The sequence below is a fragment of the Saimiri boliviensis genome, chromosome 8, assembly GCF_048565385.1.
Source record: "Saimiri boliviensis isolate mSaiBol1 chromosome 8, mSaiBol1.pri, whole genome shotgun sequence".
Taxonomy (NCBI): Eukaryota; Metazoa; Chordata; class Mammalia; order Primates; family Cebidae; genus Saimiri; species Saimiri boliviensis.
This window is the reverse complement of record NC_133456.1, coordinates 123,580,386-123,606,397: the sequence shown is the minus strand read 5'-3', so window position 1 is coordinate 123,606,397 and position 26,012 is coordinate 123,580,386. Positions and strand designations below refer to the sequence as shown.

At 36.3% G+C, this 26,012-nt stretch overlaps 1 protein-coding gene and 1 pseudogene across 21 annotated transcripts in view; both read right to left on the bottom strand.

Annotated features, from left to right (window-relative positions):
* Positions 1–26,012, bottom strand: part of ZEB1 (zinc finger E-box binding homeobox 1) — a 197,153-nt gene that overhangs the window by 73,747 nt on the left and 97,394 nt on the right. The window contains exon 1 of one of the 21 annotated variants that reach the window (XM_074405233.1): positions 5,877–5,900. The exons of the other annotated variants lie outside the window; for them this stretch is intronic. The gene's annotated coding sequence lies outside the window, so the exon portion shown is untranslated. Of the gene's footprint in view, positions 1–5,876; positions 5,901–26,012 lie in introns of those variants that run through there. 21 annotated transcript variants of the gene reach the window in all.
* LOC120367572 (proline-rich protein 13 pseudogene) lies at positions 1,970–5,870 on the bottom strand (annotated as a pseudogene).

Here is a 26,012-nt window from a genome sequence, read left to right as displayed (position 1 = left end):
ATTATTTGCAGAATAACAATTCTAGAAAAATTCATGAAAAATCAATGAAAAAACTATTAGTAGTAAGAAAATTTGGTAAATGGTTAATTACAAATTTAAAAGAAAAAAACTTTCCAACCAAAAAAAAAATCAAAAGTTTTCCAATACATCAATAATAACCAGCTAAAACACAGAAGAGGAAAAATTCTATTAATAGCAACACAAATGAAACACAAGAAGGAAAAAGCTTAAAACATGGAGGATTTACATGAAGAAAACTAGCATTCTGTGTAAAAGTCATCAAAGATTTGAATAAATGAAAAGCTGTATCTTGGTTTTAGATAGAATGATATGTATCATAAATATGTCAATTCTACCTAAAATTTTCTATAAATTCAATGCAATTTCGATCCAAATGCTACACATGGTATCTTGTATTCTAAATCTAAATGACTTAGAGTAGTAACTCTACAGTATACATAGAGAAGCAGAAGCATAGTCTCTGGAACCTGACTGCCTGGCTCAAATCACAGCTTCACTGCTTACCAGCCTTGTCACCTTGGGCATGTTATATCTTCTTCTAATGTCTCAGTTTCCTCATTGCCAAAATTGAAATAATAACAACATATCCCTGACATGGTTGTCACAATGATGAAAATAAATATATATGTGAAACACTTAGTAATACTGCACATATATGCTTGACACAAACTGGTGGTATTCTTATCTGGGAAAATAAACACATTAAAATATTCAGGAAAATTTGGAAAAATAATAGTAATGGTGGTGGTAGGAAAACATGAACTAGACATACCAGAGAGTAAACTTTATCTTGAGGCTACAGAAATGAAAACAGATTTGTACTATTACAAGGATGGGCAGACAATGGATTTGAACATAATCCAAAATAGATCCCAAACAAATAGCAGTCCTGCAAATTAGTGGGGAGAAAGGCATTATTTAATAAAAATCATTTGGAAAAAAAAATCAGATCCCCACTCCATGACTTTCACCAAAACGAAACCCACATGAATCAAAGACTTTAACTTAGGAAAAAACTGAAACCATAAACATATCACAAGAAAATATAGACAAATTCTTTCACAATCCTGGAATAAGGAAGGCTGTTATAAGCATGACATGAAACCTGTAACTATACACAGAAAAAAATCAAGTCAAGAGACAATGCTTAACCTCAGTAACAGAAGAAATAACCATTTTAATCCTATATTTTTATAATCATTTCTCACATACACTCTCAACTTTCTTGCTCTCTCTGGCTTCAAAATTTCTATTCTGGCTAACATGTTACCTTGATTAAGCCACCATTCCTGACTCTATACTTCAGTCCCTCTATACTTCAAAGCTTTTTGAAAAAGTTGTCTACATGTGTGTCTAATTTGTTTCTTCCTATTTCTTCTTAAATTACTCCAATTACAACACTCCACCAAAACTGTTCTTGTCATGACTGTGAGCACTGCTAAATCCAAGGACAATTATCAGTCCTCATTTGACTTGATCTTCTAGCAGCATTTGACATAATCCATTACTCTCTCCTTTTCAAAACGATCTCTTCTCTTGACTCTATCAGTTTTCCTCTTAACCCACCAACTGCTTCTTTTCTGTTTCTTTCTTCCACTCTTCCTTAATCTGTCTCACGACTCTAAATACCGTTTCTTGACTCCCAGTTTTTTTTTTTTATCCCAGCCCAACTTCTTCTATGAATCCCACACTTACATACCATATTTTCTACTTGATATCTCCTTTTCGATTTCTTTTTTTTCTACTTCCCAGAAACCTTGCAGCTATGTGCAACCAACAAAAGGCCTGCTGGGGAATGTATTTGCCACTAAATTCCCCAAGTATGCCAACATTACAAAAAAGATAGAGGTTTTTCATCATAAATTTCCACAAACCTCCCGAATCAGAAGTATTATAAGAGGAAGTAAAAATCACATTTTACAAGTCTCAAACTTGTCTTCAACATTTAGTTCATCATCTTCAAAAAATAGCTCCCCTGCTAAACTCATTAGCTATATGATATAACCAAGCAGAAAGAAGACGGCCATGCCATGGCAATCCTCTACCCATTTTCCTAGCCACTCAAGGCTGAACAGTAGGGTGAGGCTCAGGTTGGGGTAGGGGTGGGGAGCACAAGGGCTACTTTCCCCCAGTACACCATGGCTTCTGAAGCTTGATGGGAGAACGGAACTGGTGAGACTTGAGGGAAGAGTCCAGGGCCTGTATTCCGTCAGTCACTGCTGGAAGAGGAGGAGGAAGAAGAGAAGGAATGCTTGCCACGCGTGTGGTGCTTGTGCATCTTTTTATGAGTTTTCTTCTGCATCTTCTTGTCCACTATCACTGCTGCTCTGACCATGCCAGGAGCCAAGGGATTCACAGGAGGCATTCCAGGTGCAAGAAGTGGGTATGGAACAGGGTAGGGACCTGAGGGCTGACATCCTGGATACCCTGGCTGTGGCACAGGAGGAGGGGCCCACCTAGGGGAAAGCTGGGTTGCACTGTGGAACTCCTGGGAGAGGAGGAAAGGGTGGATTGACAGGTGGTAGGTGGGCAGGACTGGAACCTCCAGGGTACCTGATGTTGGGGGGATATGGATTTGGCCCTGGCTGCCCGGCACTGGGGCTCCACATGTTTAGGTGTGTCCTCCAGCCCCAAGCTGCGAAGGGACTCTACCCAGTAACAGGAAAAGGAAAAAGTTAGGGAATCCAGATACCCCGTCACCTTTCCACCACCGCCTGGGCTTGATGCCTTCTCCTTCCCAGTCTCCATCCTCTTGGATTTCTAATGGAAAAATTTTTACCATATCCAAATCTAATTCCTGGTCTCTCAGACTTCGCTATTTCGGTAAATGGTAATTCCATTCCTCCAGTTGTTCAGGCCAAAAGTCTCAGTGACAGTTTTGACTCCTTTTTTTCTCTCAAATCCCATGCATCTAATCTGGAAGGAAATACCTTTAAAAATATATTCAAGATCTGACCACTCACTACCAATTCCCTGACACCAACTACCTAGTGGTACCATCATCTCTCACTTAGAATACTGTCACTGGCTCCTGTCTGGTCTCCCTGCTGCCACCTTTGTCTTGTTGTAGTGTGTTTTCAACGCAGCAAAGGAAACTTAAAGCGTAAATGGAATCTTGTCAAACCATCTAATGGCTTCCCATCCTGTTCACTGTAATCCACCGCCCTTCATGGGCTGACTTTCCTCATCTGTCATCTCTCAGATTTTTGTCTTCTACTTTACCCTTGGCTCACTGCATTCCAAGTACACTAGACTCTTGCTTCCAGGCTTTTGTGCTTCATATCACTCTACTGGAATATTCTTTATACACCGCCCAAGTTCATCTCAGGGAGGTCTCCTATGACAGCCCTATTTAAACACCACCACCATCCCCATTGCAGACCCTACTCTCTCAATTTATTTCTTTTAAAAATACTTATCACCAATTGCCATAACATTTTCTTCACTGATTGTCTACTCCACTACAATGTAAGTTTCATTTGGGCAGGAAGTTTTTCTATTTTGATCACCGCTGTTCCCTTGCATCTAGAACACTGGTAATCCTTAAATAAATGATGCTTAGTAAATTGGCAGAAAAGGCCCCAATAACACCTGGCATATGCAAGGGTTAAATAAAAGAGTACAAGCTTATATGCTGTGCTAATTTGAAAATTTTTATCAAAATTTAAAATGTTTACCTGTTGATGTAACAATTTCTTAGCACCCTACAAATTAACACAGGTATGCAAATATGCATATGTATGTTTATTTGAAAACTTGTTTTCAAATAAAAAATTAAAAAAAACCTTAATAGTCACTAAGACATATTGTTTGGTACTGATATAGAGAGTTTCCCAAAATAGTTTGATTCCATTCTTGCAGAAAATACAGTAAATGCAGTATAATATCCATACTATACATGTACCTTAACATCAATCCACAATGTCTAGAAGACTATACAAATTAGGAAATGAGGTACTAAATGAGTGACTTGTTTTTCTGCCTTATTCCTTTTATAGTATTTGAATGTTTATATTACTTAAAAAATTTAAAGATATATTTTAAATTTGCAAAGAAAAGTCACATGATTTTCAGCATACTGTTGCTAGTGGCAAACTTTAGAAAACTAAACTGAGATTGGGCAAGATATTTGCTTGCTCTCCATGTATATATGTATATACATATGTATATGTATTTCTATGTATGTATATATGTATATGCATACTTTAGACATGGGGTCTCAGTGTCACCCAGGCTGGAGTGCGGTGGCATGATCATAGCTCACTGCAGCTGTGTGTGTACTGCTAGCTTCAAGTGATCCTTCTGCCTCAACCTCTCAAGTAGCTGGGACTAAAGGCCTGTGCCACCACATCCAGGTAATTTAAAGACCTATGGTGGTCTTGAGCTCCTGGCCCCAAGCAATCCTCCGGCCTGGCATCCCAAAGTGTTAGGATTACTGACTGGTATGTGCCACTGCACCCAGCTCTCTTGCTTAACATTTTCATGTTCTTTAAATTTGGTATTACAGTGAATAGGAAGTATAATTAAAAACAGTAATCAGGATACTGAAATATAATTTAAAGAATAATGAAAGGTAAAAAGAACATTTATTAGTTGATGAATACTATGCTGCAAATAAACATCATGCATTTTGAAAAGAAAATGATTTTTATTTTATGGTTTTATGAAATAATAATAAGCTCTGTTTTCTTCTTTTGAAAGACAGCAGTCTATTTTAAAGTATGAAAAACATTTACCTTTCCTATTCATGGCTACATAACATTATATAAAAGGAAAGGAAGGTAATACTTGCTGAACATGAGGACAAGTGACTTCTCCTTTCAGTTCGTGCTGAGGGAAGCTGCCCTCATACCGCACGGACACCAGGAGGAAGCCCTTGTGGAGAGTATACACTTTTACTTGTCAAGGACAATAAGCACCCCCAAAGTACAGGTTATAGTATCTCATATATACCCACACATACAGTCAAATATTTAAATAGTTTCAACCACAGGAGTTAGCATGATTCTGTTTTTCTCATTTTATGAAAAAATTTTAAGAAATAATTTGTCATTTACTAATCCCAGGAGGTAATTTTGCTTTGACTGGATTTGAGGCTCATTGATTAGTAGCAGAACTGGTTGTGAAAATAAGATGAAGAAAGATTCCTTTAAACTAGTAATGCTGTATGTGTAATTTAAAACTTCTGACCATGGGAAGAGAAATCATAGGTAAAGGGAAGAGAAAAAGATCATGAACCCCCAGGATGTAGTTTGAGTATAGATTCTCCCTTACTTCCAGGGGAGTGAAAACATACAGTAATCTAAGTAAAGCTTATTAAGCTCTGACTTAAGTGCTTCAGAAGACAGGAAAATTAAGACATTTAATATCTATAGTTTCCACCTCTGAGATATGTCATCTTTACAAATATGAGTAACATACACGAATTATATCGAGAAATGCCACAGTACATAATTAAATGCCAAATTAAAAGTGATATAGAAAATAAATACTGTAAGAGTCCTTACATAATTATGTTAATCTCTCTTTTATGCCTTGCTAATGTGCCACAGAGGCCAAATTGAGTATTTTGTTTCTTTTTTATTTGAAATATACTGGAAATCAAATATATGTAATTTAGAAATATGAAATATTCGAGAGGTTAAATGAAATATTTGGAAATATGAAATATTTGAAAAGTTGGAAAGTTAAATGAATTTTAACTGTTATACCAAAAAATTCCTCATGTTTTGTTTTACCTGAGTTACCCGAGTAGCACTGTAAATTATAAGCCTCTCTGGACATAACTTATTCCAGAAAATAAATAATATCCAATAAACCAGAAGACCATGCAAAGTAACTAATCATTTTCTTACATCATCTTTTTTGTTGGAGAGCAAGTGGGCTCTGTGATGAAAGAAGTGGACATTCTGGGAAAAAAACAAATAAATAGCAAATTTAACACCAGATATGAAAAGGAACTGGGAAATGGGCATTTTAAAAGTACTTTAAAGAAGTTATAACCTGTCACATTTCTATTGCTTATCAATAGAAAAGCTTACAACCAATGTTCCTTGTTTACTTCTGCACCCTGTTCCAAACCGTGACCCAGAAAGTGCTTATCACATATTCAGTGCTTTACATGCACTGAGTCAGTTAATATTTACAGGAGGCACTTCAGGTAAGAGTTATTATTATTTTTATTTTATAGCAATGAAACTGAGACTTAGAGAGGTTATATAACTTGCTAAAGGTTGACCAGTTGGTACCAGTAGCCAGGATGGTACACGAGGCCATGGGGCGCTGGAGTCCATGCTCTGAACAGGTTACTGTACTGTCTCTCCAAAGACAGCAGGAGAGTAGAACCCATAAATGAAAAGAAAATCCTTACAAAAAAAACCCAAAACACCGAAACCGGATAAAAGTGAGGTTCCCAATGAATTATTAAAGACTTCATTGACAAGTACTTAATCAAATCTTTCTGAACGTCTCAGAATCTAAGATGATAAAACTGAAAGTACCCTTATTATTCTCCTTTACTTCAGAGTGAAAATGGAAGACATACATAATAACCACAAACCCTCAGGTCAGATATTGTTATGTTATCTTAATAAGAAATTTCTGATGGCTTTCCAATTGCTTATGCCATAAATTCCAAACTCTCATCCACGGCAAATAAGGGTCTCCTAACTGCATACCTAATGGTTTAAACGATCTCTTCATCTTCACTTGCTACTATTCTGCAAAGTGCATTCCATTTCCCAGACATCCGTGAACTTTCATGCTTCTGCTATGCATTCTTCTTCTCTAGGACCAAATTCCTACTCATGTTTTGGAACTCATATCCTGTCCATCATCAACATTCCTCTCCAGGAATCAATGCCACTAGTTTGTTTCCTCCTCTGGACTACAATACTCATGTCATTGGTCTCTTGTCTCTATTTATCACATAGCAGCCAGGGTGATCTTTCAAAAACATAAAGCAAAATGTATCACTCTGCTTCTTAAAACCTTCCAATGGCTATTGTTCCATCATTCCTGCAAGGCTCCATATTTTTGGGCCTGCACCTTTTCCACTATTCTATTCATTCTCACTAAATGACCTGTTTGTTCTTTGTAAAAGGCAAGCCTTCTCTACTCCATGCCCTTGCACTTGCCTCTCCCTCTGCCTGGGATGCTCTGTTTCCAACTCCACAAGGCTGGCTCTTTCTTTTCCACTCTAGGGTCATAGTTCCAAAGAAGACTTCCATGACCATCTAAACTAACATGCTCTATCCTTTACTCTTTCACATCATCCTATTTGTTTCCTTCAAAGCATCCATCACAGTCTGTAAGTATCTTGTTTAGTTACTTGTGTACTTTCTTTTACGCTGTATTAGTTTTCTATTGTTGATGTAACAAATTAACATATTCCTAAGAGGCTTAAAATAGCATACATTTATTATTTCACAATTAGATGTCCAATATAGATCTCACTGGACTAAAATCAAGATGTTGGCAGAACTATGTTAGAGGCTACTGCATTCCTTGGCACATGGCCCCTTCCATCTTGAAAGCCATCAATGGTCAGTTGAAACTTTCTCCTGTCACATCATTCTGACACGGACCCTTCTTCCAACACCAGCTTCCACTTTTAAGGAACACTGTATTATGCTTAGCCAGGTAACCCAAAGTAATGTCCCGATTTTAAGCTCACCTAATTAGTGACCTTAATGCCTTTGCTACTTAATACTCCTTTGTTAAGTAATGAAACACATTCACAGGTTCTAGGATTAGGACATGGACATATTTGGGAGGTCCTTATTCTACCTACCACACTCCCCCACTGAAAGGTAAGCTCCATGAAGGCAAGGACATCATTTTGTTCCCTCTGGTAGCCTAAGTTCTAAGTTTTGTTATGCCCTTTATAGGGCATAACAAAGGCATGTAAGATATCTGCTGAATTAATAAAAAAAACTAAACCACTGCTGCTTTAGTGATGCTCTTCTTGACCTTTCCTGACTCTTGTTCTTTGTGCTTTTGTATTCCTTTGCCACAGTGACCATATCCCATCATTTTTACATTATGTTCACATTTACTATTTATGTTCACACTATCACTGGTCAAGTGTTCAGTGTTCCAATTATGTATCAGTAAAGGATTAAGTGCTATGAAAAATGTATTGACTCCATGAATTTTAAAATGAAAGGGACATAAAGTTTCATAAAGTTTATGTTAATGATTTGGTAATTGTTTTTAAGGCGTCCTAACCAAATGTGGAGTATTCTGATAATGTGTCAATAAAGGGTTACCATGCTGTGAAATATGTTTAATTAATGAATTTTAAGCCTGGTAAGGATCTGAAGATATGTCTCAGTTCCCTATTTTATACTTGAGAAAACTGAAACCCAAAGAAGTAATTTATCTAGTTATACAAAAATTGTGAGCCTGGCACTAATTCCAGTGAACTTTCTATAAAACCTACCTCCTAAGGTTATCGTGAAGAGTACATTAGTGCATTTAAAAGCACATAAACACAGTGCCCAGCACGCAGCAGTGCTGTATAGTAGGGGCATAGATGCTTTATTAGCATGATCATTATTCTAAAATTATGTATTTCCCATATATCAACAACAAAAATCACTTAATGCAAAGTAGTTAATAATTGCTGAATCAAAGAATGACTAAAAAATAAACAATTTTTAACATGTTAATTGCTTTCCTACTTTTGTTTTTATAGAAAGAATTAGGTAAAGAAAAATAAAGTAGGGCATGCATATTACACTAATTTTTATCATGGAGTCTTCTCGAACTTACTCTAACTAAAAGCAATTTCTTTCCTCTGTTATTATCTTTCCAGCAAGGTCAAAACCATTTTTATAATACTACTAAGGCATTACTTTCCCTTTTCACTCCTTTGGCACTTGCACTGATGATACGAAGACAATGATGGTAGGTCAAACTGTTGGCATCTTAGCACTTACCAAGGCAGCGGCAGCAAACTATAATCTTGCATCCCTCACTGCCATGCATTTCCAGTTAAAACATTTGCCAGTTTCACTTAAGTACATCCTTGATGAAGAAGTAAAAATTACTTTAATAATTTTTGACCCTTTAGTGTATGTCTTTTTAATTGTTCTGTACAACAAAATGGGATGTATATACAAAACACTTCTGCTGGACATCAAAGTGTAACAGCTGTCTTACAGAAAATCAGTCCTGGAATTGAGTTGCTGGCCGAACTAGCTGCTTTTTTCATGGTACATCAATTTAAGTTGAAAGAGTAACTAACTGACAAACCATGGTTATTCAGGTTTGAGTATTTGGCAGATATTTTTCTCAAAAAATAAACCAAGTATGTCTGTCATTTTAAGAAAAACAAACTGGCCAAATTTGTTACCAATAAAATTTCAGCTTTCAGATATAAATGAGAATTTTGGAAAACATGTTAACTGCAGTTGAGTTTTACAATTTCCTAATTTTGAAGACTCTTCTAATAAGATTGGTGCTACTATTAGTGATTTTTAATTCTGGTAAAATGAAATTGTCAACATTTGGAAGATCTGTATAACTCAGTGAACCAATATATTCCAAATAACTAATGCATGATGTTGCAAATTCATAAGTGGACAAAAAGTCCACTCAAAGTTCAAGAGACCAGTGATTTTTAATGTAACAAACTATAAAATTCATTGATATGGTTTCATATTTTACATCACAACTAAACTTTAAGAAACAGAGCTTTGGTACAGTAATCAAAGAATATCCACAATTACCTAAAAAGGCTAATTCCAACTATGTATCTATATGAGGTTAGGTTTTAATATAGTTCAACACATTGCAACAGCTAGGAGGTAGAAGCAGATATGAGAATTCAACAGCCTATATTAAGCCACACATTAAAGAGATTTGTAAACATGTAAAACAATGTCACTCTTAAAAAAAACAGTTTTTCCTCAAAGATATTTTAGGTTAACATGTAGTAACCTTATTAAGAATGAATATTTAAAAATTTTTTCTATTTTTAATACAGTAAATATCAATAAACATAACCCACATAGTCAAAGCACTTTGGGGCTGTAAATCACTTTTAAATGAAGGGTTCCTGAGACACTATCTTTTCAGAATTGTACCATTTAATAAGGTTAGCCACTAATCAAATGTATCTATTCATACTGGATTTTAAAAAATTTTTGAGAAAGGGTCTTGTGCTCTGTTGCTCACACTGGTGTGCAGTGGCATGCTCATTGTAGCCTCAACCTTCCAGGCTCAAGTGATCCTCTTTCCTCAGGCTCCTGAGTAGCTGGAACCACAGGCACACACCACCACACCTGGCTAATTTTTTCGTTTTCTTTAGAGAAAGGGTTTTGCCATGTTGCCAAGGCTGGTCTCAAACTCCTGAGCTCAAGCGATCCACCTGCCTTGGCCTCCCAAAGTGCTGGGATTATAGGTGGGAGCCACCATGCCTATCTTTAATTTAGTTAATTAAATTTCTAAGTAAAATTATAAAATTAAATTCTTCATTCATGCAGCATACATTTCAAGTGCTCAGCTAACCACAAGTAGCCAGTGGCTATTAGAGAAAACACACAGAGAACATTTCTTTCATCAAAGAAAGTTCTATTGGACAATGTTGGTCTACACTATATTCTGGGGGTAGTTAATTAGTACTTACTAAGCATCATTGGTATAATTCTTTCAGTATTTTATGATACCTGTGTTGACTCCTTAAACAGAACATACACTTTTTGGAGGCAGGAATCAGAACACTGATATCTGTATCCACATACACATATTTCAATATATTCCTGTCCAAATTTACAATAACCAAGTTTCCACCTTTTCTGTTCTTATATGTTTAAAATAAACTACTACGTCAACAAATTAATGTTTATGTTGCTTCACTTCACATTTTCATAAAGATTTAAAGACAATCCTCTTAACTGTTAGTTATACTAAATAGGTCTTAGAGTTTATAATTAAGAATTTTCAGGTTTTCCTATGAGTTTTGTACATGTGGTTAAAGTAATGTTTTCATTAAAGTATTAAAATTATTCCATTAGATTATATCCATAAATAATAAATGATTAAATTTATCTTGAATGAATTAGTAGCACCTAGGTTCAGAGAATTTTATTTTCTGTATGGCATTTTAGGGTTTCTAATTTTTTGAAGTTTGACTTGATAATCCTTATATCCCACTAAAAGTAGTATGTGAAGTTTTAAAAGCTTATAAAAACTAAAATTTAAAATAAATTTTGTTTAAATATGCTTCTGAGATGTTTACATAAAAGGATCTCTGCAACATACTCTGGGATATCAAAATGGTAGGCATGTCCTGGAGTGATCTGTCTGCCCACTATTCCTCCTCATACAATAGAGATTTATAGTATAATGAATGACTGTTTCTTGGCTTTTTGGCCAAGATCAAGTGTATAGTATAATGAATGCTGCTTCTTATTTCCAGTTTAGTTTAAGGCAATGCTCCCGCCAGGCGAGGCCACATTTATAGGTAGGAAAATACGAGGAGAGATATGTGAGCTTCTGACCAGGTACTTTTCTGGTTAACAACCAAAATACGTACCTGGAACTAAGTGAGAGATTAGCTCCTTGTATACACACCCAAGTTCTCTGCCAATTTAGGGTTGTGCATTATTCCCTCCATATACCCCAACAGGTTTCCCTTTACATTTTTGTTCTGGGTGAAAGAACCAGAAACATGACCCATAAAACAAATACACTCTTTGTACAGTCGTAAGCAGTACTGATTTGGGCCTTACAAAATCATCCCAACCATGCAAAAGACTACTTTAAGTTGAATCATAGCATTTTATTTCTTCAATGAAAGTAAATAAAAATAATTGCTATTTAAATGAAGTAATTTTTGTAAACTGTAAACTTTGTATTATGCTAGTTTCTAAAGCCTGGTTCCAGTTTTGTCTTGCTATGTAAGTTCACTCTAAACGATTTTGTTTCTGTAGCTAAAAAGGCTTATAATCTAATATATTTCCATAGACTGATTTATGTACTATATAAATTATGTGTATAAGTAAATGTGTAGCAGTTTATTTCCCAAGTAACATTAATCATAAGCTAAGCCTAAAAATTTTACACTGTATTAGCAGTGGTAGAAATTATTTTTATTAAAGTAAATTCAAATTTCACAGTTTAAATTGATTTACATGTTAATATGGAAAATTGGAAAATTTAGATAAAAGCCATATTACTAAGTCATTATTAAGGTGAAAAAAGGTAATTTTTAGTAAGTTCTAGTTATGTCTGCAAGGTAGTAGCAGTCTAAGATGCTATGTTTAAAGGCAGTATTTGGTTTGCAAAAGGAAGCAGTTTCTTGTATTTTCCTCACATATAATGAGAGAATAATAACTATAAGATTATTTTAAAGACTAAATGAGCAATTTATATAAATTGAGTATTTCAGTAACTGATTAACAGATGACCCTGTAAACTGCCCCTACACAGTTTCACCAGTACACAAACACAGTTTACCCTGAATTCATTCTAACAGTCTATACCTTAACCAGTATAAAATCTTAAATAGCATTCTATTACAAATGTCATTTATAAGTTTAAGAAAATTAAAAGCTTTATATTTCAAAACAATATGCAATTATATACAAAGAATATCAAAAACAGAATGTCAGAATTCTATATGAATCCTTCCCTCAAGTAAGAGTTCTGCCTCTAAGTATTCCCAACAGATTCACTGACTTTTTTTTTTAACTTTTAAGTTCAGGGGTACAAATGCAGGTTTGTTACATAGGTAAACTTGTGTCATGAGGGTCTGCTGTACATACTATTTGATCACCCAGGTAGAAAGCCTAGTACTCATTAGTTATTTTTTCGGATCCTCTCCTCCTCACACCTTCCGCCCTCTGGCAGGAGCCAGTGTCTGCTGTTTCCCTCTACGTGTCCATGTGTTCTCATCATGTAGTTTCTACCTGTATGTAAGAACATGCCGTATTCTTGTGTTAGTTTGCTAAGGATAATGGCCTCTGAAACCCTCCAAACCAGAAGAGACTGTGAGTCAATATTCAACTTCTTTTTTTTTTTTTTTTTGAGATGGAGTTTCGCTCTTGTTACCCAGGCTGGAGTGCAATGGCGCGATCTCGGTTCACCGCAACCTCTGCCTCCTGGGTTCAGGCAATTCTCCTGCCTCAGCCTCCTGAGTAGCTGGGATTACAGGCACGCGCCACCATGCCCAGCTAATTTTTTGTTTTTTTAGTAGAGATGGGGTTTCACCATGTTGACCAGGTTGGTCTCGATCTCTCGACCTTGTGATCCACCCGCCTCGGCCTCCCAAAGTGCTGGGATTACAGGCTTGAGCCACCGCGCCCGGCTCAACTTCTTAAAGAAATTCTAATCGAGAATTTCATATTTAGCCAAACTAAGCATCATAAGTGAAGGAGAAATAAGATCCTTTTAGACAAGCAAATGCGGAGAGAATGTTACCATCACATCTGCCTTACAAGAGCTCCTGAAGGAAACATTAAATAGGGAAAGGAAATACATTACCATATAATACAAAACCACACTTAAGTACACAGACCAGTGGCACTATAAAATCAACCACATAAACAAGTCTGCAAAGTAACTAGCTAGCATCATTATGACAGGATCAAATCCACACACATCGCTATTAACCTTAAATGTAAATGGGCTAAAGAAGACATAGAATGGCAAGTTGGATAAAGAACCAATATCCATTGGTATGCTGTCTTCAAGAGATCCATCTCACATTGCAATGACACACATAGGCTCAAAATAAATGGATGGAAGAAAATCTACCAAGCAAATGGAAAACAAAAAAAGCAGGGGTTACAATCCTATTTTCTGACAAAACAGACTTTAAACCAACAAAGATTAACAAACAAACAAACAAAAAACAAAGAAGGGCATTACATAATGGTACCATGTGTGTTCAATTTAATGAGAAGATCAAACTATCCTAAATATGTATGTACCCAACACAGGAGCACCCAGATTCATAAAGCAACTGCTTAAGAGACCTTCAAAGAGACTGAGACTCTCACACAATAAATAGTAGGAAACTTAACACTCTACTGACAATATGAGATCCCTGAGACAGAAAGTTAACAAAGACATTCAGGACCTGAACTTAGCACTGGATCAAATAGAACTGATAGACATTTACAGAACTCTTCACCCAAAAACAACAGAATATACATTCTTTTCACTAGCACATGGCCCTCTCTGTAAAACTGCTAAGGTAATCAGAAGTAAAACCCTCCTCAGCAAATGTAAACAAATCGTAACAGTCTCTTGGACCACAGTGCCATCAAATTCAAAATCAAGACTAAAAAAATCACTCAAAATCATACAATTACATGGAAATTGAATAACCTACTCCTGAATGACTTCTGGGTAAATAATGAAATTAAGGATGAAATCAAGAAGTTCTTTAAACTAATGAAAATAAAGAGAAAATGTACCAGAATCTCTGGGATGCAGCTAAGGCAGTGTTAAGAGGGAAATTTACAGCACAAAATGCCCACATCAAAAAGACAGTGAGATCTCAAGTTAACAGCCTGACATCACAACTAAAAGAAATAGAGAATCAAGAGCAAACAAACCCTAAAGCTAGCAGAAGACAAGAAACAACCAAAATCAGAGCTGAACTAAAGGAGACAGAGACAAGAAAAACCATTAAAAAGATCAACAAATTCAAGACCTAGTTTTTTGAAAAAAATTAATAAAATAGACTGCTGGCTAGACTAATAAATAAGCAGAGACCAAAAATTCAAATAAACACAATCAGAAATGACAAGGGGGTATAACCACTTACCCACAGAACTACAACCAACCATCAGAGATTTATTGATTTTTAAAGCCATCAGTTCAAGCCTTGTCTTAGACAAAGGAGGGGGAGGAGGAAATACAAGCAAGGTACAGGGAGAGAAAGAAAGTGAGTCATACTATAGTTTGAGCCCTGGTATCAACCAATATCTGAATCTATCACGTTTTATACTTTTCAGTCCTTCCCTTTTTTGGCTTATACCTACTAACAGAGTTGGGGTTCCAAAACTTACAACCAAAATAATCTTTATTAATTCACAAATTATGGGTAAGAATATAGCAAGTAGACAGAAGAAAGGTCTTATTTTCACCATGCCCAGTAGAATTCTTTAGCAAGTGGTGGAGCTAGCATTTATACCCAGGATACTGATTCTAGAACTTGTGCCCTTTATCACAATGCTGTAATAAACGCCAGCACTATTACAGATGTCTTTGAAATTTAACAATGGAATTTTGTTCTGAATTAAGATAAGCTTGCACACACCTATATGCATCCGGTTTTTTAAATATTATTTTGTTATCTTATAAAAAGAACCCAAAAAGAGAGACTACAATGATGTAAATGGTATTTTCCTATTCTTAATAATTTAGATAAAAAAGATAATTTAAGACAAAATCATTTATTTTCCTACAAAGTTATCTTTGATATTTATGTGAAGAGGTATACAATTCAAAATTTACTGTCTCAAAAAACAATACCCTGTGTTTGTATTTTACATATGTCTCTGATCCAGATCAATGGCAAGTGCCATCCAAAGCATGACTACAAAAACCGAACTAGAGATCTATGCTATGTAATCTTGCCTTTTGAGAATAGAGGTTCACCTATGAGAGGTGTTTGTTTAGGTAGAGGGTAAATCAACACAAAGTAGGGATTTCTGTTGTAGAAGGTACTACACAATCTGGCACTAGAATTTCCAGGCATCTATCCAATTACTCACAAACAGGATGTGGGTGGGATTAGCTTGTGCACTAGAAACAGTCAGATCACAGGATGTCCTCAGTTGGAAAACCTAAACAACATGAGAGGTGTCTGTACTACTCTAGGGTTATAAAGTTAGACTGACTCTATAATCAGAATGTCCTAGTATTCTACAGACTTTAGATTGAAGTTACTGATATAAAATTGTCATTTAAGAAAAGTATCTAAGAAGACCAAAATGAACTAGAAGTCAAAATGAACTAGAAGTAAATGAGTATCTACAGAGAGCTCTCTAAACTGTCTTCTTTTCCCCAAGTATCTCTTAACTAAGAATAGCTGTCAACCTGAGTAATGGGGGTAGGGTGAGGGTAGCGGGCAGAGTAATGTTTTCTCTGGGTCACATACTTTGTATTCAACTTAGAGCTTGAATCTTCAGATTGGCACCAAGTACAACATTGGCATATCTTACAATTCCACTGCAGTTCACAAGTTACAAAGCACTTTAACTAGAACATCCTTAGAGCAATACTACCGTGACACTGTAGAGATAGTATTATTATCACTTTTTAAGGAAAAGATACAGGAAGCTTAGTAAAGTTAAGCAAACTATTCAAATTCACACAGAGAGTAATTAGAAGAAAAGGATAAAAATAGGTCTCTGGAGTTCTCTCCAAAGCACCATGGTACTCCAGAAATAAATTCTTGCAGCATTCTTTGAATATATCATCACATTTAATTTTTATAAAACCTTTGGATTATTTATATGTATGCATATACAACTGATACATTCTAACAATTATACCACCTTTTGTAAACATCTGTACTCCAACTTTTTAGTATGTGAGAAGGTGAGGTCTACAAAAATATACCCATAAGTACCATCAAAATACAGACTGCTACACAATAATTTCTCAGCCCTGACAAAGGAAACAAGGTGAAAATCAAGGAAAAAATTAGGTTTCAGGCCAGATAGTTTAAAAACTTTAAAATGGGCGTAATTTACATAATTCAAAATTCGTGAGTGACTGATGCTACAGATCACAACTGAGTAAATGGGTCCAGTGATGAACTAGTCTAGGAAGTTTTTCATATTGAGAAATGTGGTTAATTTGGGATTTTTTTTAAAAAAAATGTCGGCCAGGCGCAGTGGCTCAAGCATGTAATCCCAGCACTTTGGGAGGCCGAGGCAGGTGGATCACGAGGTCAAGAGATCGAGACCATCCTGGTTAACATGGTGAAACCCCGTCTCTACTAAAAATAAGTAGCTGGGCATGGTGGTGCGAGCCTGTAATCCGAGCTACTCAGGAGGCTGAGGGCTGAGGCAGGATAATTGCCTGAACCCAGGAGGCGGAGGTTGCGGTGAGCCGAGATCACGCCATTGCACTCCAGCCTGGGTAACAAGAGTGAAACTCCGTCTAAAAAAAAAAAAAAAAAGTCTCAGGTTTATTGTAGAATATATACATAGTAATTTTTACTTTTATTTCCTTAAGCTTTGTTTTCTATGAGGCCAGATTTTCTCTGCCACAGTTTTGCCTACCACATTCTTTTTAGAAATATTACCTCCTGGCTAAGGGAAAATTGAATCACAATTATTAAAATGGATTTTAGTAAATCTTTTTTTTTTTTTGAGACAGAGTTTCGCTCTTGTTACCCAGGCTGGAGTGCAATGGCGCGATCTCGGCTCACCGCAACCTCTGCCTCCTGGGTTCAGGCAATTCTCCTGCCTCAACCTCCTGAGTAGCTGGGATTACAGGCACGCACCACCACGCCCAGCTAATTTTTTTGTATTTTTAGTAGAGACGGGGTTTCACCATGTTGACCAGGATGGTCTCAATCTCTTGACCTCGTGATCCACCCGCCTCGGCCTCCCAAAGTGCTGGGATTACAGGCGTGAGCCACCGCGCCCAGCTAGTAAATCTTGAGAATACGTGAGAGTGCTACCAAATGGCAATGTTCTGAATTCATCAGAACAGTGGAAAATCATTTAGTAATGGTTTACTCAAAATTTTAAAAATACTTTCCTAGATTTCTTTTTATTCTTTAAAAAAAAAAAAAAAAAAAAAAAAAAAAAAAAAAAAAAAAGGCTGTCTAACCCAAATTCAATTGATTCAAATTCGTGGTTTTCTGGTTTTTGTATTTAAAATTAATAAACCTTTAATAAAATACTAAATATATACCTCCTCTTTTTTTGGCTATCTATCCCAAATTTCTTCAGAAGTTCTAACATTCCTCCCAAAATAACAACTACTGAATTTGATAGTTAACCTATCAGAATTTTTCAAATGTTCTATAAGAAAGGAGTTTTTTCCCATTAAAAAAAAAATACCTTGTATGTATTTATTTTATAGCATACCTTGAAATGGAAGGCTGATGCTCTACTTAAGGACCAGTACTCTGTCTACACTGACTGTTTATAGCCTATACTAAGGTTATTATTAAGCATAAAATATTGATTCATCAGGCTGAAAATGTAAAATAAGGCAATAAAATACCAAGATTTGGTAAACTGCTTAAAAGAGAAAAACCTATGCAATATATTACACCAACAAACCACATGTCAAAACAGAAATTCTCACCTTAGGAAAATAAGATACATCTGAGCAGCATAAATGTTCTAACACAAGTTTAGCAAACCATGAGCTGTCAAGTTCCAATAACCTATTATTCACACCTCTTTAATCACTTCCACAGAGTCAATTATAAATAGCCTCATACATTTTTAAAAAGAACATTCTGAAATGAAACAAAGAAAGTAGTAAATATTCTTGTACACAGGGATTCAAATCCTAATGCACAACAGAACTGTGTGTTACTCAAACATTCAATATAAAGAAAGTTAACAAAACCTTTTCTTAACTATGTCAAGCATGCACTCTATGTAGATTCAATGGAATAGCTAAATTGCAGCACCATTTAAATATAGCAGCTTAATAAAATATCATTCCCAGTAACTTTCACTCATATTACTAAGCCTTTGGGCATTATTCATGATATAGTAAAATATAATAATCAATTTGTTGATCTAGCTGGAACAATGTAATGCAAAATCATGATGAAAAGACTAATCTACAAAAAAATTTATATTCTCACTGATGATGGCATTGCTTTTCAGTAACTCCATAAAACTGATAGTATAAATGTGTTTCTTCAAAGTGAATTTCTGTAAACACATTATTAGAGAAAATGTAAAATGTTGTAATGAAATGGAAAAACACTTTTCAAAAAAGTTAATAAAATTAAGTATAATGGAGTAAAGTATCATTTAGTAGGCAAGGGTCAAAAGCAACAAGCTGAAGTCAACTTAACAAAAGAAAAACAACAACAAAACCAGAAATTTGGCTTTGTATGAAGTGTACTTTCTAAAAACTGATGATTACAAAATCTCTATGAAACATATAAACTATCCTCATTATTCTGGAGTTGTTTTCTACCATTATAGCATCTTAAAATGATTATCTGTTGAAACGAAAGTAGCATACTCCTAAAATTTCTCTTTTAAGAACTATGCCTGAAGAACAACTGATAACAAGTAACTACAATTAGAGTTGCTTTTAACTGACTATTTAAAAATTTCTAATGAAGGTTACAAACTAAAAATCTTGAAGTTTTCTGTATGAACAAACTTCCTATATAGCCAACTTTTCTCATTTTTTCCTACAACTATGTCTGCTTCTAGAATTAACTCAAGAGATAATACATTACATTTGGGAAGAGACAAATTAGAGGTTTTGACTAATTGCTTAAACACTGATCCTCTTGTATTTACATTATATAGTAACACAACCTTTTGAAATCATATCTATTGCATAAATGTTTGTTACTGGAATAATTTGAAAATAGAAAAGAAGTTGGACAAGCATGTATAATATTAACAAGTTTTACAATCTTTTTAAAAATTACATGCAAGTCCCAATTTCTACTTAATCATTTCCTTCACCTGGTTGTAGAACTGTTTACTTAAAAACATTATTTACTGCACACAAAAAATTAGTCACCTCTGTTCTGTTTTCTATAAGATATACGTTTTAAACAAAAGCTTTAGTTAATTGTGGTAAATTAAGTATCTTCTGACAAGGTGAGTACAATAGAAAATGGCTGACCATAGAGAAAACCATGAAACTAATTTCTGTCCACATTCCAGAAGAGCTGCATAAAGATTTCTGAAATGTATACATTGTTTTCCATATCAAGCACTTCTAATTCTACACTCCTATGCCACACTCATCAATATTTTATTGGATGAATTCTCATATGAAAAAGTACACACATACACACACACACACACACACACACACACACACACACACACACTCCATGAAATGCTATGCAGCCAACAAAAGAATGAAATATTGTCCTTAGTAGCAGCATGGATGCAGCTGGAGTCCATTATCCTAAGCAAATTAACACAGGCACAGAAAACCAAATACTACATGTTCTCACTTCTAAGTGGGAGCTAGGCGCTAGGCATTGGGTACACATAGACATAAAGATGGGAACAACTAACACGGGGGACAATCTAAGGGGGAACAAAAAAAGGTGTAAGGACTGGAAAACTATTGGGTAAGTATGTTCAGTATTTGGGTGACAGGATCATTTGCACCCAAACCTTACCATCACCCAGTATACTCACATAACAAACCTGCACATGTACCCCTCAATCTAAAATGAAAGCTAAAAATGTAATTTTTTTTTTTTTTTTTTTTGAGACGGAGTTTCGCTCTTGTTACCCAGGCTGGAGTGCAATGGCGCGATCTCGGCTCACCGCAACCTCCGCCTCCCGGGTTCAGGCAATTCTCCTGCCTCAGCCTCCTGAGTAGCTGGGATTACAGGCATGCGCCACCATGCCCAGCTAATTTTTTGTATTTTTAGTAGAGCCGGGGTTTCACCGTGTTGACTGGGATGGTCTTGATCTCTCGACCTTGTGATCCACCCGCCTCGGCCTCCCAAAGTGCTGGGATTACAGGCTTGAGCCACCGCGCCCGGCCATAAAATTATTAAAATAGAAATAGCATAGACATTTTGAAAAATCTATTTCTGATATGAAATCTATGTTCTTCCAAAGCCGTACAGCTAATGATGCTACTGCATTATCCTTAATGCTGCTTTTCAACAGTAATACCATGCAAGGATCTTCAAGGGAGATGATAATCTGAAGATACTATCTCTAACTTAGTTCTCTTTTAAGAATGAATATAAAATTCTCCTTACTGTCGATATTCTACAGTATTGTAGAATATGGAGTATTCCTGAAGATTATTACTGCCAATATTCTATAATATTTCACTGTACATTTCACAGTATGGAGATTCCTGAAGATTTTCTGTGGTCCACATGTAGAAACTAAGGTAACTGAGATGATAATTTCTACTTTTCTATTTCACAGCTTCAGAACTTCACTCAAATGTGAAGAACTATAATTAAGATCCTCTGCTACTACTGCACCTACGCCAAGCACTTTGCTTTTCCCATACTCTCTGGAATGACTTACAGGGCTTCAAGATGAAAAGGCTTTGCCCCACTCAAAACATCTGCTTGAAAGACTGGTCTTCTGACACTGCTGGTCAGTGAGGGGAAAAAGAATAAAGAACAGTAGGCCAGAGTAACTAAACTCACTCCAAAAAGGATGGCCAGTAGTTCAAATGTATATCTATGAATCAAAGCAAACACAGGTTTAGTCAGGGTCAATGTTTGTATCTAAGGGGATCAGATGTGGTCACCTGAAATCAGGTGGGGGGAAATACTGTGATCTGAGTTGGTGCAGTGATTGATTCATTCATTTACTCAAAACATGTGTTGAGCTTTTGTCATATGCCAGGTACTGTAAGGTTAAGAAAATTAATAAATCAGTTTCTATCCCCAAGGATATCTCACTAGTAGGGTAGATGGACATGTAAATAAATCATAATAAAATGTGGTAGTTTTAATGGACAAAACCAACTTCAATACAGGTAGAGAACAAAGAGAGAAAACAAGGATTGACTTTCAGAAGGATGCACACTGGGGACAGGTTTCTAGAAATGGAAAGGCTTTAGCAGGGAAGTAATGCCTAAGCTTTTTTTCCCCCTAAGCTGGGTTTTAACGGATAAACCAATCAGATAAAAAGGGAGATGAAGGTCATTTCAGAAAGAGAAAAGAGAACTGCTCTCTCCATGCAAATTCTACCAAGCTATCCTCAAATTAGCAGCAGAAGCCTGACAGCCTTAAGTTTGCAAGATACTAAATTTTGCTAGATAGCAGATGGTTGAATACAGATGTAAAGGATAAAATTTTAAGAATATATTTGTTTTATCAATATAACTTGAAACCACAGGTAGATTAATACCATATGGTGTCTCAACCCATGCACGGTTAGCCTAGCCCCTCTCATAAGTCACAACCCACACCCATACTCTTCTAAGGTACTCTGATATAAAAGGACAATACTCCTCCATGCCATGGAGGGTGCATCTGCTAGAATCCACTGACACAACTGCCTGTCCCCCATTTGGTAAGGTTTTCCCAACCTGGAGTTGCTGAAGCTATAACCAGTCATTCCCCACTAGGCTTCTCCCTAAATTGGTCCAAGGTTGGCAAGAAATAGCATTTTGTTTTATTATTTGATACATTTATGTTCTTCAACAAATGGAGGAAAAAGTGCCTGCTTGTCCCTTTATTTTTAGAACAAGGAAATTGGTCCTCAGCCAATGAAAAATAAGAGGCACAGGGTCAAGAAACATGCTGGATTAGGGGGGGATCCAAGATGGCCGAATAGGAACAGCTCCAGAGTGCAGTTCCCAGCAAGAGCAATGCCCACTGGGGTGAGTGCCCACCGCATTTCCAAATTTTCACTGCCCACAGAGAAGGAGATTTCCAGGCCAAAAAGCTCCATGAGTTTTTAGCACAGTGGTTTCAGCTGGTGCTGGGTTGGTGCATGGAAACTCACACAAATCTGGGTGGCCATTTCAAATGGTGCCTGGAACACCTGGGAGACAGAGCCACACATTCAACTGAAAGGGAAGGGGCAGAGACAGGGAGCCAGGTGATCTGGCTCGGCAGATATCATCCCCACAAAACAAGCAACCTGAAATGCTCTGGATTGAGAGCATTTCACACAGTAATAGTGGGAGACTTTAACATTCTACTGTCAATATTAGACAGATCAATGAGACAGAAAATTAATTAGGATATCCAGGACTTGAACTCAGATTCGGACCAAGCAAACCTAATAGACATCTACAGAACTCTCCACCCTAAATCCACAGAATATACATTCTTCTCAGCACCGCATTGCACCTACTCTAAAACTGACAACATAATTGGAAATAAATCACTCATCAGCAAATGCAAAAGAACGGAAATCGTAACAGTCTCTCAGACCACAGGACAAATTAGAACTCAGAATTAAGAAACTAACTCAGAACCGCACAGCTTCATGCAAACTGAACAACTGGCTCCTGAATGTCAACTAGATAAACAATGAAATGACGGCAGAAATAAAAATGTTCTTTGAGACCAACGAGAATGAAGACAAAACGTACCAGAATCTCTGGGACACATTTAAAGCAGTGTCTAGAGGGAAATTTATAGCAATAAATGCCCACATGAGAAGTGGGGAAAGATCTAAAATCGACACCCTATCATCAAAATTGAAAGAGCTAGAGGAGCAAGACCAAAAAAACTCAAAAAAGCTAGCAGAAGACAAAAAATAACTAAGATCAGAGCAGAACTGAAGGAGACAGAGACACAAAAAAACCCTTCAAAGAATCAATAAATCCAGGAGCTGGTTTTTTGAAAAGATCAACAAAATAGACTGCTAGCCAGACTAATAAAAAAGAAAAGAGAGAAGAATCGAATATATGTAATAGAAAATGATAAAGGGGATATCGCCACTGATTCCACAGAAATATAAAATACCATCAGAGATTACTACAAACAACTCTATGCACATAAACCAGTAAAACTGGAAGAAATAGATAAATTCCTGGACACTTGCACCCTCCCATGCCTAAACTTGGAAGAAGCTGCAACCTTGAATAGACCAATAACAAGGGCTGAAGTTGAGGCAACAATAGCCTACCAACCGAAAAAAGTCCAGGTCCAGATGGGTTCACAGCTGAATTCTACCAGACGTACAAAGAGGAGCTGGTACCATTCCTTCTGAAACTATTCAAACAATCCAAAAAGAGGGAATCCTTCCCAAATCATTTTATGAGACCAACATCATTCTGATACCAAAACCCAGCAGAGACTCAACTAAAAAGGAAAACTTCAGGCCAATATCCATGATGAACATAGATGCAAAAATCTTCAATAAAACACTGGCAAACTGATTGCAACAGCACATCAAAAAGCTTATCCATCACGATCAAGTAGGCTTCATTCCAAGGATGCAAGGCTGGTTCAACATACACAAGTCTATAAACATAATCCACCATGTAAACAGAACCAAAGACAAAAACCACACGATTATCTCAATAGATGCAGAGAAGGCCTTCAACAAAATTCAACAGCCCTTTGTGCTGAAATCTCTCAATAAACTAGGTATCGAAGGAACATATCTCAAAACAACAAAAGCTATTTATGACAAACCTACAGCCAATATCATACTGAATGGGCAAAAACTGGAAGCATTCCCTTTGAAATCTGGCACTAGACAAGGATGCCCTCTGTCACCACTCCTATTCAATATAGTATCGGAAGTTCTAGCCAGAGAAATTAGGCAAAAAATAAAATAAAATAAAATAAAATGAAATAAAATAAAGGGTATTCAATTAGGAAAAGAGGAAGTCAAATGGTCTCTATTGGGAAATGACATGATGGTATATTTAGAAGACTGTATCATCTCAGCCCAAAATCTCCTTAAATTGATAAGCAACTTCGGCAAAGTCTCAGGATACAAAATCAATGTGCAAAAATCACAAGCAGTTCTATACACCAATAACAGATTAACAGAGAGACAAATCGTGAGTGAACTCCCATTCACAATTGCTACAAATAGAATAAAACACCTAGGAATACAACTAACAAAGGAGGTAAAGGACCTCTTCAAGGAGAACTACACACCACTGCTCAAGGAAATAAGAGAGGATAAAAACAGATGGAGAAACATTCCATGCTCATGGCTAGGAAGAATCATTATTGTGAAAATGGCCATACTGCCCAAAGTAATTTATAGATTCAACAATATCCCCTTCAAGCTACCAATGACCTTCTTCACAGAACTGGAAAAAAACACCTTAAACTTCATATGGAATCAAAAGAGAGCCTGCATAGCCAAGACAATCCTAAGCAAAAAGAGCAAAGCCAGAGGCATCACGCTACCTGATTTCAAACTGTACTATAAGGCTACAGTAATCAAAACAGCATGGTACTGGTACCAAAACAGAGATATAGACCAATGGAACAGAACAGAGGCCCTGGAGGCAATGCCACATATCTACAATCATTTGATCTTTGACAAACCTGACAATAACAAGCAATGAGAAAAGGATTCCCTGTTTAATAAACAGTGCTGGGAAAACTGCCTAGCCATGTGCAGAGAGCAGAAACTGGACCCCTTCCTGACACCTTACACTAAAATTAACTTCAGACGGATTAAAGATTTAAACATAAGACCTAATACCATAAAAACCCTGGAAGAAAACGTAGGCAAAACCATTTGGGACATAGGCATAGGCAAGGACTTCATGACTGAAACACCAAAAGCATTGGCAACAAAAGCCGAAATAGACAAATAGGACCTAATTAAACTCCAGTGCTTCTGTACAGCAAAAGAAACAATCATTCGAGTGAACCGGCAATCAAAAGAATGGGAAAAAGTTTTTTGCAATCTACTCATCGGAAAAAGGGCTAATATCCAGAATCTACACAGAACTAAAACAGATTTATAAGAAAAAAACCCATCCGAAAGTGGGTGAAGGATATGAACAGACATTTCAAAAGAAGACATATGTGAGGCCAACAAACATATGAAAAAATGCTCATCATCACTGATTATTAGAGAAATGCAAATCAAAACCACATTGAGATACCATCTCACACCAGTTAGAATGATGATCACTAAAAAATCTGGAGACGATAGATGCTGGAGAGGATGTGGAGGAGAAATAGGAACACTTTTACACTGTTGTGGGAGTGTAAACTAATTCAACCATTGTGGAATACAGTGTGGCGCTTCCTCAAGGATCTAGAAATAGAAATTCCATTTGACCCAGCAAACCCATTACTGGGTATATACCCAGTGGATTATAAATCATTCTATTATAAAGACAGATGCACACGTATGTTCATAGTGGCA